A 14,141-nucleotide genomic window follows, 5' to 3' on the forward strand; every position below is an offset into this window, starting at 1 on the left:
CAAATTGGAGGAATAATGCATGTGACAAAGGGATAGAGGTATGTATTGCAGAAGGAACGCCAAAAGGTTGGGAAACGCTAAAGGCGGAGCATGAATAGGTGGATGGGCGCTGAAAACGAGAGCAGGAAAACCAACGTAAGCACACCAAGGCCGACTTAGAAAGGAGAGAAGGGCAGGAACGTCGGTCTAAAGTTCGAACTAATAGGGAAACAAGGGATCCCAAACCCATGTCTGGCATACTGACCCTATTTGAGGACAGTGACCATGATGAGGAGTGGGCACGCACTGTACCCCCCCCCCACCTTACCAGGGGTCAAGTGCACCCAGTGCTCCCGAACCCCAATCCTCCTGGTATTCAGATACGGTGGCCGCTCGGATAAAACAGCGGCGGCAGGGAAAGGGAGGTCCCTATACCCTGAGATCCATAAAGGAAATACTGAGGATTGTTCCGAGACGGGGAGGGAAGAATCCAATAAAACCCCAGAATTAATGGCCCCACCAAGACAATTGCCCACCAGAATGCTGCCCAGTCCATGAGCAGGAGGAGGGACAGCCCTCAGTGATTCCTGTGTATGCACCCTAGAAGCCTCAAGAAATGATAATGATCATGAATCAGGCCCCAGACATGATTCGCTCAGTTGGGAGGGGCAGAAATGGAAGGCAGAATTAAGATACCAGACCTCTCAGGATTCAAAGGCGGGAAACCCTAATGAGAAGGAACAGACAGACCAGATTATTCAAGCCTTGGAAAGGGCTCTCCAGCAACCTGTAAACATCACTAAAGTACTTGAATGCAAGCCTAAGCTTGGGGAATCAGGACCAGACTATTGGGAGCGATTTGTGGCCTGCTACGGCACTTTTGCAGGAGACCACGCCTTCAGTAGTGGGAATCTGTCCCTCAGTTTAATGCATTACTGCTCCAATGCTTATCAGCTAAGTTAGCCATTGATGGAGCACTGATGTGCAGAGGGATCTTGCAGAGCATATCCATAGTTTTGTGGAAGTGCAATACATATAATATATGGTGGTAATAAAGGCATATAGCTTACAACCAGAACTTCACACAATACTTCAAATACACACTAACTAAAATTTTGCACAATTGCAACAGGACTTACTGACTTTTACACTCAATACCCCAATCAATGAAAGCAAGCAAGCTATACACCTTTCATAGGCATCCGTTAGTCTCATGAGACCATGGATTTGCGCCTTGGAAGGTTTCCAGGGCGCAGGCCTGGGCAAGGTTGTATGGAAGACCGGCAGTTGCCCATGCTGCAAGTCTCCCCTCTCCACGCCACCGATGTTGTCCAAGGGAAGGGCATTAGGACCCATACAGCTTGGCGCCGGTGTCGTCACAGAGCAATGTGTGATTAAGTGCCTTGCTCAAGGACACACACACTGCCTCAGTCAAGGCTCGAACCTGCGACCTTCAAATCACTAGACGAACGCCTTAACCATTTGGCCACGCGCCAACACATATACACCTTTATACCACTATATATCGTATGTATTGCACTTCCACAAAATTATGGACATGCTCTCCAAGATCCCTCTGTACATCAATGCTCTAAAGGGTTCTACTATTTACTCTTTATGTGCAATATGTGGAACATTACTGGTCACAGATATTCATTCAGAAAAACAACCCTCCACCTCCACCATCTGTTAGTTTTGGATTCAACTTACCAACTTAACATGCATCCAATGTGACTTTTAGCATGTGGCACTAGGTATAATAAAGAGATTTCAAACTAAGTGTCCTGCTTTTGAACCTTCTGCCTAACTCCCTCTATTCACCTATTCTTCCTTAAAATAACTCAATCAAATTTGCAAGGCAGGTCCCCCTCTCCAAATGCCTGCTGACTTTCCCTAATGTCCATGCTTTTCCATACGTTACTAAATCCTTTCCTCAAGGGTCATCTCTAATAACTTCTATACCAATGGATTTCAATAAAACATTGCCCCCTTACAAACAGTGCCTTAATAGAAATCATTATTTTGAATGAAATGAATTATACTTTAGAGCGGTCTGGCAGTGCACAAGTGAATGCTTTCATGTGGTCTTGTTGAATGACACTGATCAAGTTACCTCGATGAGGGGCCATGACCCAAGGCTGAAAATGAGATAATGAAAAAAAAGTGGTGATTGAATGTCAAATTTAATCGAGTTAAAAGCTGCAGGAGACTTTGAGACTAGGGGAATCATTTTAAGTTTCTTAAAGAGAAAGTTAAGGTTAGGAATGATTCCAAATTCTCAATCCTGAGTGTATAAAGTTAGTAGGATTATTTTCACATTAATATGACATTAACAAGAGAAAATCTGCAGATGCTGGAAATCTGAGCAACACACACAAAATGCTGGAGGAACTCAGCAGGCCAGGCAGCATCTAAGAAAAAGAGTACGGTCGACATTTCAGGCCAAGAATCTTCATCTCAGCCCAAAATGTTGACTGTACTCTTTTCCATAGATGCTGCCTGGCCTGTTGAATTATATGACATTATTAGATTTCGATGAGAAGTGACATATGGCTAGATGAATATATGTGTTTTGGAACAGCTTTGCATTTTTAGTTCAGAATAAAATGACACAATAATTATTGGAGAATGAAGATTTTCCCCCTTTTGGCAGATAATTTCCAATAAATCACAGTACACTGTTGTAAAAGCATATATAGAGTAGATAGTAAGGAGCTTTTCTCCATGGCAGAGGTGTCAAGGGAATTTAAGGTGAAGAATCAAGGGTTTTGAGTGGAAGATTTTTTTTTACCCAGTAAATGGTTGCTATATGGTAGCATATGAAAGTGGATACTCCCACAACACCTACGAAGCATCCGGACAAACATATGAATCATTAGTAAATTGCATCACTAGAGACAGTACTTTATGTTTTGGGATGGACATGGTGAACTGAAAGGCATGTATAATTATTCATTTGCTCAGCTCAAAATGGTTACTTGCAGGTTAATTGTTTCTCCTATTGCTCTTATTAAATCCAAGGAACTTGTCAGCAGGGTGAGAGTCGCCTAATATGTGCATCTCTAATTAAAGTGCATCTCTAATTAAAGTTCATCATCCCAAAAGGTAACGTATCTGTTTCACAGGTGCAATTTTTTTTCCCCAATTCAAATTTTTTAGAATCCACAGTAATTTTTTTTTAACAAAGAAAACATAGTGGCAGAAATGTACTGATATTTAAAGAACATTTCAGCACAGTACAGGCCCTTTGGTCCACAATGTTGCATCAACCTTTTAACCTACTATAAAATCAATCTAACCATTCCCTCCTACATAGCCCTCCATTTTTCAACCAACCATGTGCCTAAGAGTTTCTTAAAAACCCTTAATATATCTGCCTCTACCACCATGCCTGGTAGGACGTTCCACAGATTCATCACTCTCTGTTGTTACGAGAATACACATAAAATTAAGATGTTTGCTGGCCTGGGCTAGCATCAGTGGCATCAGCAGTTGGTCTGCCACCTGCCCTCAGGGGAAGGAGAGATAAGGAACAATGGAGCAGCGTCTGGAGATGTGTAATGAAGGGATGTGGGAGAGAGAGCTGTCTGGAGCGGCTCCCCCCTTTGAACCTTGAACTGTTTGAAGTGATGGACAGGCGATACCCCAGCAGGGGGATAAAAAGGGACAGGTTCGCTAAGACAGACACACACGCCACCCGAGGTAACGTGACCCTGGAAGCGGTGCGCCTCTCACGAGTGGGTGAGAAGTACCAGACAACGACAAGGGTGGAAAGGTACGATCAGCGGGAACCCGGTGTGTGTCCGCCCTTGCCTGGGTGCCGGGTTCACTGCAGAGGATCGACCGCATCTGGAGGAGGGGTCACAGTTGGTGACCTCAGGTGACATCACCAAGGACCCGCCCAAAAGCTGTTTGTGAGCCATCTCGCTGGTCTGTGAGCCATCTCGCTGGTCTGTGAGTGAAGCAGTGTTCTGAATGATCAGTTGTTCCTATTCTATCTCTCTCTCCCCCCACGTTGTCCCTCACCATGGCAACGATTACTGCGAACTGAACTGGACTGAACTTTGAGTCATTTTGAAATTTGGTCATTTACCCCCTAGACAACGATAGAGCTTGATTGATGCGTTTATCTTAATTCTGTGCACATGTGTGGTTATCATTGTTGAATTGTTGCATTTATTATCCTTTCGATTACTGTGTTGCTTGTTTCTTTAATAAAACTTTCTTAGTTCTAGTACTCCAGACTCCAACTGAGTGATCCATTTCTGCTGGTTTGGCAACCCAGTTACGGGGTACGTAACACTGTGTAAAAAAATTTCTTCCAGTCACCTTATGCCCCTTATATTAGCCATTTCTACCCTAGAAAAAGTCTCTGGCTATCCACTCAATCTATACCTCTTACCATCTTGTACACCGCTATCAAATCACCCTCATTCACTCCAAAGATAAAAGCCCTAGTCTGTTCAACCTATCTTCATAATCCATGTTTTCTAATCCAGACAGCAGCCTAGTAAATCTCCTCTGCACCCTGTTGAAAGCTTCCACATCCTTCCTATAAAGAGACAACCAGAACTGAACACAATACACAATTTTCTAGAGCTGCAACATTACCTCACAGCTGGTGAACTCAATCCCCCGACTAATGATGGCCAACACACCATCCACCTTCTTCACCATCCTATCAACTTGCACAGCAACTTTGAAGTATCTATGGATTTGGATCACTAGATCTCTCTGCTCCTTCACACTGTGAAGAATCATACCATTAAACCTGTATCTGCCTTCAAATTCGAATCTCCAAAGTGAATCACTTAACACTTCTTTTCAGTTGAACTTCATCTGCCACTTTTCGGCCCAATTCTGCATCCTGTCAATGTCCGATTATAACCTAGTATAACCCTATACAATATCCACAACTCCACCAACCCTTGTGTCATCTGCAAAGTTACTAACCAACCTTCCACTTCCTCATCCAAGTTATTTTAAAAAATCATAAAGAGCAGAGGTCCAGGAACAGATCCCTGCAAAACACCACCAGTCATTGACCTTTAGGCAAAATACGCTTCATCAACAACCATATTGTCCCTTCTTTGGACAAGACAATTCTGAACCCACATAGCCAAATTTCTCTGGATCCCATGCCTCCTAACTTTCTGCATGAGCCTACCAAGGGGACCTATCAAACACCTTACTAAAATCCATATTCACCACATCCACTGTTCTACCTTTATCAGTGTGCTTTGTCACATTCACAAAGAATTTAATCACTCATAAGGCATGACCTGCACCTCACAAAGCCATGCTGACTATCGCTAATAATACTATGCTTCTCCAAATGCTCATAAATCCTGTATCTAAGAACCCTCTCCAATAATTTGCCCACGCACTGAAGTAAGACTCTGGTCTATAATCCCAGGGTTATCTCTACTCCCTTTCTGGAAATAAGGAATAACATTTGCTACTCTCCAATCATCTGATACTACTCCTGCGGCCAATGAGAATGCAAAGATCACTGCTAAAGACAAAGCAATCTTTTCCCTTGCTTCCCATAGTAATCTGTGGTATATCTTATCCAGCCCAGCCCTGAGCACTTATGTTTTTAAATTTTTGGAAACCTTATTAATTATTTACCTTTATGGAAATAAAACTTAAGAAATAGAAGCAGAAATTAAAAAAAAAATAGTTTCTACTTTCATTAACATTGAAAGGCCTAGATAGATGCACCTGGAAAGGATGCTTCTGATGGTGGGTGAATCTAGGACCAGAGTGCACAGCCTCGGAATAGAGGAATTTCTTTAACTAGAGGGTGGTGAATCATTGTCCCAGATGGCTGTGGAGGCCAAATCACTGGCTATATTTAAAGTGGAGTTTGATAGTTTCTTGATTAGGCAAGACATCAAAGGTTATGGGGAGAAGGCAGGAGAATAGGATTGAGAGGGATAATAAATCAGCCATGATGGAATGGCCATTCAGACTCCATGGGTCAAATGGCCTAATTCTGCTCCTATGTCATATGATCTTAAGGTCTAATACATCTCACTACTCCCTTCAAAGTTAGATGAAAGCAAGAAAAAAAACAAATCCCAATGGACAGATGGCCCGTTATGGAAACACCAATGCTCTTATATGGAAAAGCTTACAAAAATTACAGCTAAAGTGCTCCGCATCACTGAGAAGATCATTAAGGACGCCCAACATCCAGACTATACTTTCTTCTCACTGCTGCAATCAGGAAGAAACAACAGGAGCCTCAGGAGCCATACCACCAGGTTCAGGAACAATTATTACCCCTCAATCATCGGGCTCTTGAATCAAAAGGGATAACTTCACCTGATCCATCACTGAACTGTTCCCACAACCTATGGACTCACTTTCAAGGACTCTTCATCTCACGCTCTCAATATTTATTGCTTATTTATTTACTAATTTTCTTTTTTCCTTTCTGCATTTGCAGTTTGTTGTCTTTTGCACATTGGTTGTTTGTCCTGTTGGGTGTAATCTTTCGCTGATTTTATTGTACTTCTTGTATTTAACGTGAATGTCCACAAGGAAAAGAATCTCATGGCTGTATATGGCAATATATACGTACTTTGAACAGAAAAGAGGGAAGGATAACAATACTATCCAAATGGAAAAAAAATTATGAGACTTTAGTAATAAAAATGTGCATTCTCATTCCACTCTAGTGAGTGCTAACATTTATTCTTATGGAAAATATTTAATCTTATAATATGGTCTGATTTAATTATAATCCACCAACATGGAACCATATTAAAAAAGGACCGAAATTCAAGCTATTCAGCAACTTCTCTCAGTACAATGCACATGATTATCTGCCAAGCTACAATCTCACAACCATAAACATAGTGGCAGATAATTCCACAAATCCTGCAACAGCCGTTTTAATTGAAGGTCTTCATATTTTTCCAGACATATACAAATCCTGTGAACTGATGAGAAGTTACATGTGAACACGAAGTCTACAGTCTGTTTTACTGAAGCAAAAATTTTGTTTTATCCTAATTTTGCTAAATATAATTGAGGTTATGAATTCATTAGAGTAGGAAACTTTTCTCCATAGCATCAGTGCTTAAAACCAGAGGGCACTGGTTTAGGAATAGGAGGATGAGATCTAACAGGAATTCGAGTATTTTCTTTTTCATCTAGAGGGTGATTAGCATATGGAACATATTGCTTAATTGGGTGGTTGAAGCTCATAGCTTCACAACCTTTAGGAAGTACACAGTTAAGCACTTGTACTGTCAATGCATAGGTGTACAGACCAAATGCTAGTAATGATATTAGTTTGGCTAGGTTATGGCAGTTAGCATGGATATGGTGGACCACAGGGCCCGTTTCTGTGCTGTTCTTCTGCACCCTTTCCCAAGTCTTCACATCCTTCTTACAGTATGGCAACCAGAACTATACTATGTATTACACTAAGCAACTGGGTGACCTGTTGGGGCACCCTTTGAGAGAAAGGTGGTACAGTTTGATGTGATGTGCTTTGGAAATTAAAGAAGAAAAACTCAGTTTATTAAAGAAGAAAGATGCATAGTAAGACAAATATAGCTCCTCCTCGTTTAACAAAGGACACTTTTGATGACAACATTTCTGGTTGATCTGTCACCCTTCAAGAATACTCGAACGTTTTCACTTCTTTTTCCCTGGCTTAAAGCCACATACAGCTGACCATGCTGGAATACCGGTTTCTCCAAATAAATCAACACATTCTCCATGGTTTGGCCTTGCACCTTATGTATAGTCATAGCAAAGCACGACTGTATCGGGAACTGGCTCCGCTGAAGAGGAACATCTTCCCCTTCTGATAAATTGAGAGTAATTCATGGGATCATGACAATGTCATTTTTGAATGCACCAATGTTTATCTTTGCTACGATGAGATTGTCGTGCAGTTCTTCCACTATCATTCGCATTGTCGTGCAGTTCTTCCACCATCACCTGTCCTCTAAAACCCTCACTAATTTTTATAGATGCACCGTAGAAAGCATTCTTCTAGGGTGCATCACAACCTGGTATGGAAGCTGTCCTATCCAAGACCGGAAGAAGCTGCAGAAGATCGTGAACATGGCGCAGCACATCACACAAACCAATCTTCCGTCCTTGGACTCACTTTACACCGCACGCTGTCGGAGCAGTGCTGCCAGGATAATCAAGGACAAGACCCACCCAGCCAACATACTTTTCGTCCTTCTTTCCTCCGGGAGAAGGCTCAGGAGCTTGAAAACTCGTACGGCCAGATTTGGGAACAGCTTCTTTCCAACTGTGATAAGACTGCTGAATGGATCCTGACCCAGATCTGGGCCGTACCCTCAAAATATCCGGACCTGCATCTCGGTTGTTTTGCACTATCTTACTTCCCATTTTTATATTTTCTATTTCTAATTTATAATTTAAATTTTTAATATTTACTATCGATTTGTAATCCAGGGAGCAGGAAGTCAGAATCAATTATTGCTATGATGATTGTACGTTCTAGTATCAATTGTTTGGCGACAATAAAGTATAAAGTATTCCATTGCAAAGCCTTGGTGGAGCCAAGTTCCTCACTGAAATAATGGGAGATCCCCTCTTCAATTCCAGTTTATGTGTTGGCAATCCAGAGAGTTCGATCGAATCAAGGAATTCTGTTGGAAAATGAGTGGTGTTAGCTCCTTCACTTATGGCATTGAAGGAACAGTATTCTTTCATGATTCCAGGGAAGCGCCTAATGCATGTGAAATTTATTTTTTGCATCATTTCATTGAGAGGAACCAAGATAGAATTCCTCGAGAACAGTTCTGCAGGATTGTCGAATGTCAGCTAGATGAAATCAAAGCATTCTTCCATAGTTTTTGCTGGCAGAATCATATCTTCAGGTGATTTGATTTCATTGTTTTCATTTTTCTCAATCGTGTCTTCTCCAACATCTAATAAGAACTCAGAATATCGCCTTCTCCCTCACTCAATCACATGTTTCTCTTCAATTGAAACTTGATGAAGCTTCTTCATAAGTAGGATATTTTTAATGCATGAATTCTCCACATCAGCATCATTTCCGCTTTTCACAACTGCTGGAAGCTGACGGAAATTGCCACAGCAAATGGTTAAAATACCCCCGAAGGTCTCATTCTTGCTGCATACATCACAAAGAGTACGGTCCACGACTTCGAAACTCTCCCTCCTAAACATGGGGCACTCATCCCAGACAATAGACCTCGCATTTTAGAGTAAATTTGCAGTATTGATGTTTTTATCGATGTTACAAAGGGCTTCTTCATTGACTTTGAGGGGTATTTTGAATCTTGAATGTGCTGTCCTACCACCAGGCATCAATATTGCTGCAATATCTGATGATGCTACAGCAATAGCAACACCTCCATCTCCTCTAATTTTAGCGAGGATCAAGTTGGTGATAAATGTCTTGCCCATTCCTCCTGGTGCATCAATGAAAATCATTGAAGAGAGATTCCTTTCCAAGCAGTTGCACACATATTCATATACTTCTCTTTGCTCATTATTCAATAGAGTACTCTTTGCCGCATATTCTCAAGTTGATCTTTCCTTTTCTCCTCTGTCTCTTCTTCTCTTCCTTCTCTGCCTGTTTTTGTCATTTTGGAGATGCGCAGCCCTTTCATCCTTCGTCTCTTCAACCATTTGTTCTCTCTCTGATCCTGGGTTCGTGCAGCCCTGGCCTGATCCGATTCTTGTTCTCCCCTCCTTCTGTGCCTACTGTTGTCATTTTGGAGACGTGCATGCCTCTCCTCCTCTGTCTCTTCTTCTCTTACCTTTTTTGTCCTGACTCTTTGATCCTGGAGTCGTGCAGCCCTGGCCTCATCGGATTGTTGTTCTCTCCCTCTCCTTGCTGCTTCCCAACGATGTTTGGCATCATCTCTTGACCATAATGTCCCCCTTCTCTTTCCACGTGGCATAATTAGGCCGTCCATTTTTTTTTTTACGCTAATGCTTGACAGAAGATACGAAGCAGTAACACCAAAGCCTCCAGGATGCTGATTTTTCTTGATGATGTGGTTGCTGCTCCCCTAAATGGACGTGATAATCCTGCCCTTTTGCTGCAGTTGGTGTTGCTGCTGTGAGCATCGTGAGGTGCTGCTGAGGCCAGCCCTGCGCATGCGTCGTGGTGTCGCATCGTGGTTTATGTGGAAGGTGGAATCGGCTCTGTGAGCATCGTGAGGTGCTGCTGAGGCCGGCCCTGTGCATGCCTCGTGGTGATGCGTCGCGGTTTCCATTACAGCTGGAATCGGCTCTCTGAGCATCGTGAGGTGCTGCTGAGGCCGGCCCTGTGCATGCCTCGTGGTGATGCGTTGCGGTTTCCATTACAGCTGGAATCGGCTCTCTGAGCATCGTGAGGTGCTGCTGAGGCTGGCCGTGTGCATGCCTCGTGGTGATGCGTCGCGGTTTCCATTAAAGCTGGGTTGTGGAAAGCAGGGTCTGTTGATTGATGAGTGAGCAATTTTATACAAATATATAACCTTGAACTTTGCATGCATTCTGTAAGTTAACGCATTTTAAGTCGATATAGTAAAAAAAGTGCCGCTGTAATGCACCATTTGGGCTAACTGGAGGTCACAAACAGAGCATGAGAATTTTAGTAGTATATAGATAACACTAGAACTATATTCTACATTCTGTTATCTAATACCATATGCTGCACTGGCGTTGTTTTCTCTTTTCTACTATCTTGATGTTCTTGTGTAAGGAACTACCTGTGAGGAGGGCATAAAAATCAAAGCTTTTCTCTGTATCTCTGTACTGCGATAATAATAAAAAACCAATTACCAGAAACTATACACACTAATCCAAATATGTCCTAACCAACATTTTATACAGCTGTTACTGTACTTCCCAACTTTTCTGTTCAATGCCTTAAATAATTAAAGTAGGTGTGCTGTACATCTTCATTAGCACCTTGTCAGAATCAGGATCAGGTTTATTACCATCAACATATGTCATGAAAATTGTTGTTTTGTGGCAGCAATGCATAAAAATTACTATAAGTTACAATAATAAAATAAATAGTGCAAATAAAGAACAGTGAGGTGGTGGTCATGGGTTCAAAGACTGTTCACAAATCTGATGGCAGAGGGGAAGAAGCTGTTGCCAAAATACTGAGTGTGTTCTTCAGGCTTCTGTACCTTCATCCCAATGATAGCAACAAGAAGAGAGTATGTTCCGGACAGTGAGGATCCTTAATGATAAATGCTGCTTTCTTGAAGCACCTCATTTTGAAGATGTGCTCAGTGGTGGGGAAGATGATGCCTGTTATGAAGCTGGCTGAGTCTACAATGGACTGCAGCCCCTTTCGATCATGTGTATTGGAACCTCTATATCAGGCCCTGATGTAAACAGTTAGAGTGCTCTCCATGGTACATCTGTAGAAACTTGTTTAAGAGTTTTTGGCCACATACCAAATCACCTCAAACTCCTAATGAAATATAGCTTTTGATGTGTCTTCGCATGATTGCATCGATATGTTGGGCACAGGACAGATTCTCAGAGACACTGACACCTAGGAACTTGAAGCCACTCATCCCTTCCACCACTGACTCCAAACAAAGACTGGCATGTGTTCTCCCGACTTCCCCTTCCTAAAGTCCACAATCAATTCCTTGGTCTGTTGATGTTGTGTGAGGTTGTTGTTGCAATATCAGTAATGATAACTAAGTATCATAATATTTGGCTACAGAATATTTTCAAGTTTGTAAGATGGGCAGAACAAATGGTGATGGTAACTAATCCTAAACATGAAGTGACTGATATTGAGAGAACTCATAAGGCTAGATTATGTACAATGAATTGTAAGTGCCTGGGGAGTAAGATCTAATTGGATCCAAAAATGGTGTAGAGATAGAAAGCAAAGAGGCCTTCACATACATGTTCAAGGATCACTGAAGGCAGCAGCACAGATAGTTAAAATGGGATAAGGGAAGTTGCTTTCAATAGTCAGGACAAAGAATATAGGGATAAGGTCATGGCACACCATCCCATCTCCCCACTCTCCTTGCAACTTAATAAGCATCTTTTATCTCCCAGTTCTGATGAAGGGTGTTCAATCTGACACTATCTCTTTCTATTTTGCACAACTGGAGTACTGAATACTGTTCTGATTGCCTTTCTATTGGAAGGATGTGATTGCACCAGAAAAGGTACCAAAGAGTTTCACTAGGATGTTCCAGCTATGAAAAAGGACTTGATGGTGGGGGGGCGGGGGGCAGAATGATGTACTTTCCTTGGAGCAGAAAAACCTGGATGAGAAGCTCATGAGGTGTACTAAATTATGAGTAACAGAAGTACCTATAGCCAGAGGACAGATGTTTAAGGCACAGGGCAAAAGATTAAAAGAGCAAGAGAAAAAAAAATTCACTCAGAGGGTGGTTGAAATCTGGAATGCACAGCCTGAAGTAATGGTGGAGGCAGGAAATCTCATAATATTTGAAAAGTATTAACCGAGCTCTAATGTCATATGGATCAAGTGCTGTAAAATAGATCTGTTTAGATATTTACGTTTTAGTTGGCAAAGACCTAGTGGGATAAAAGGGTTGTTTCATTGTTGTATGACTGTCTCCACAGTTTTATTTGACAAGAGTACACTTGTATTATTTATTTGTTGAGGGAGTTCAGAAAAAAGTTGCTCACCTCTCCTCCAAGCTCTTGACATTATTTGATCTTGGTGCACAGTAATCATATCTAGGTGCCAATTTTCTTACCCTTAAGCTATCTAAATTTTCAATTTCAGTAATGCTAAATGATAACACCTGGAAGAAATTATAATCCTATTCTTGATTTTCATCCAGAGTAGCTATAACATTTTTAAAAACCTAATACCATGTTTTCTCTAAAAAGCATGTTCAGTGCAACTAATAAGAAGTTACTAATTACATAGAGCTAAAGGTGCAATTTTGTTTTATAACTCTAACGTGTAGTTTAAAGAACAAGATAAATCATGCATCTTGGGGTAGGGTAGAGTTCTCACAGAATGAAAAACCTTCTCAGAACAGCTCCAAGTTGTTGCAGACAGGAAAATATTTGCTGATGTGTATTATTTTCAGCTTCATCAGCATGTTTTAACCAGTTTTATAAATAGTAACAATACTACATTTGATAATTTATTTAGTTTAAATGTAAGAAAATTGGCACCTGGATATGATTATGGGTTTATGTAAACTTTACCTGATGAAGTTACAAGTAGCAGATTAGTCTTACTGTTTGCAGTTTTTAAATATATATTTTATATAACTGGCTGTGTTTCTCTTGGGGATACTGCACCAAGTTGTCAAATTGCATTAAACCAGGCAACTTTACAAGTCTTGCTGAGTTCCCCTAACATTTTGTGTGTGTTCCTTAAGATTTCCAGCATCTGCAGAATCTCTTGTGTTTATAATTTACCAAGCCTTTGAATTCTTTGAATAGAAAGAAGGTTGCTGAAGGGAAGGCAGAGAATGTTGTTAACATGGACTTCAGTAAGGCCTTTGATAAAGTCCTGCATAGGTGGCTGGTCAAAATCACTTGGCAATCACGATGAAGTAGTAAACTGTTTTCAACATGGGCTTAGCGAGAGAACACAGAGGTAGCCTTACTGACTGGTGGCCAGTGACTTGTCGTATGCTGCAGGGATTGCTGTTGGGTTGTTTATCATTTACAGTATATGAATAATTTAGATAATAATGTGGTAAACTGGATCAGCAAGTTTGTAGATGACACCAAGATTGGGTGTGTAGTAGACAATGAAGGAAAGCTACCAAAGCCTGCACTGAAATCTGTACCAGTTAGAAAAATGGGAGAAATGGGAGATGGAATGTAATGCAGGCAAGCGTGAGACATTGCACTTTGGCAGGACAAACCAGGGTAGGACTTGTAGTGAATGATAGGGAACCAAGGTGTGCAGTAGAGAAAAGATATCTGGAAATACAGACCAATAATTCCACAAAAATTGTGTCACAGCTAGATAGGGTCATTAAGGGAGCATTTGGCACATTGGCCTTCATTAATGAAGATTATTAAATACAGGAGTGGGATGTTATGTTGAAGTTGTATAAGATGTTGATGCAGCCAAGTTTGGAGTATCGTGTGCAATTATGATGACCTACCCACAGGAAGTATATCAATAAGCTTCAAAGAATGCAGAGAGATTTACAAAGATG

General features: G+C 41.3%; 1 protein-coding gene across 8 annotated transcripts in view; it reads right to left on the reverse strand.

Annotated features, from left to right (window-relative positions):
* gjc2 (gap junction protein gamma 2) overlaps window positions 1-14,141 on the reverse strand; it is a 147,001-nt gene that overhangs the window by 39,669 nt on the left and 93,191 nt on the right. The gene's annotated exons all lie outside the window — the stretch shown is intronic.

This window comes from Mobula hypostoma, chromosome 3, assembly GCF_963921235.1.
Source record: "Mobula hypostoma chromosome 3, sMobHyp1.1, whole genome shotgun sequence".
NCBI lineage: Eukaryota > Metazoa > Chordata > Chondrichthyes > Myliobatiformes > Myliobatidae > Mobula > Mobula hypostoma.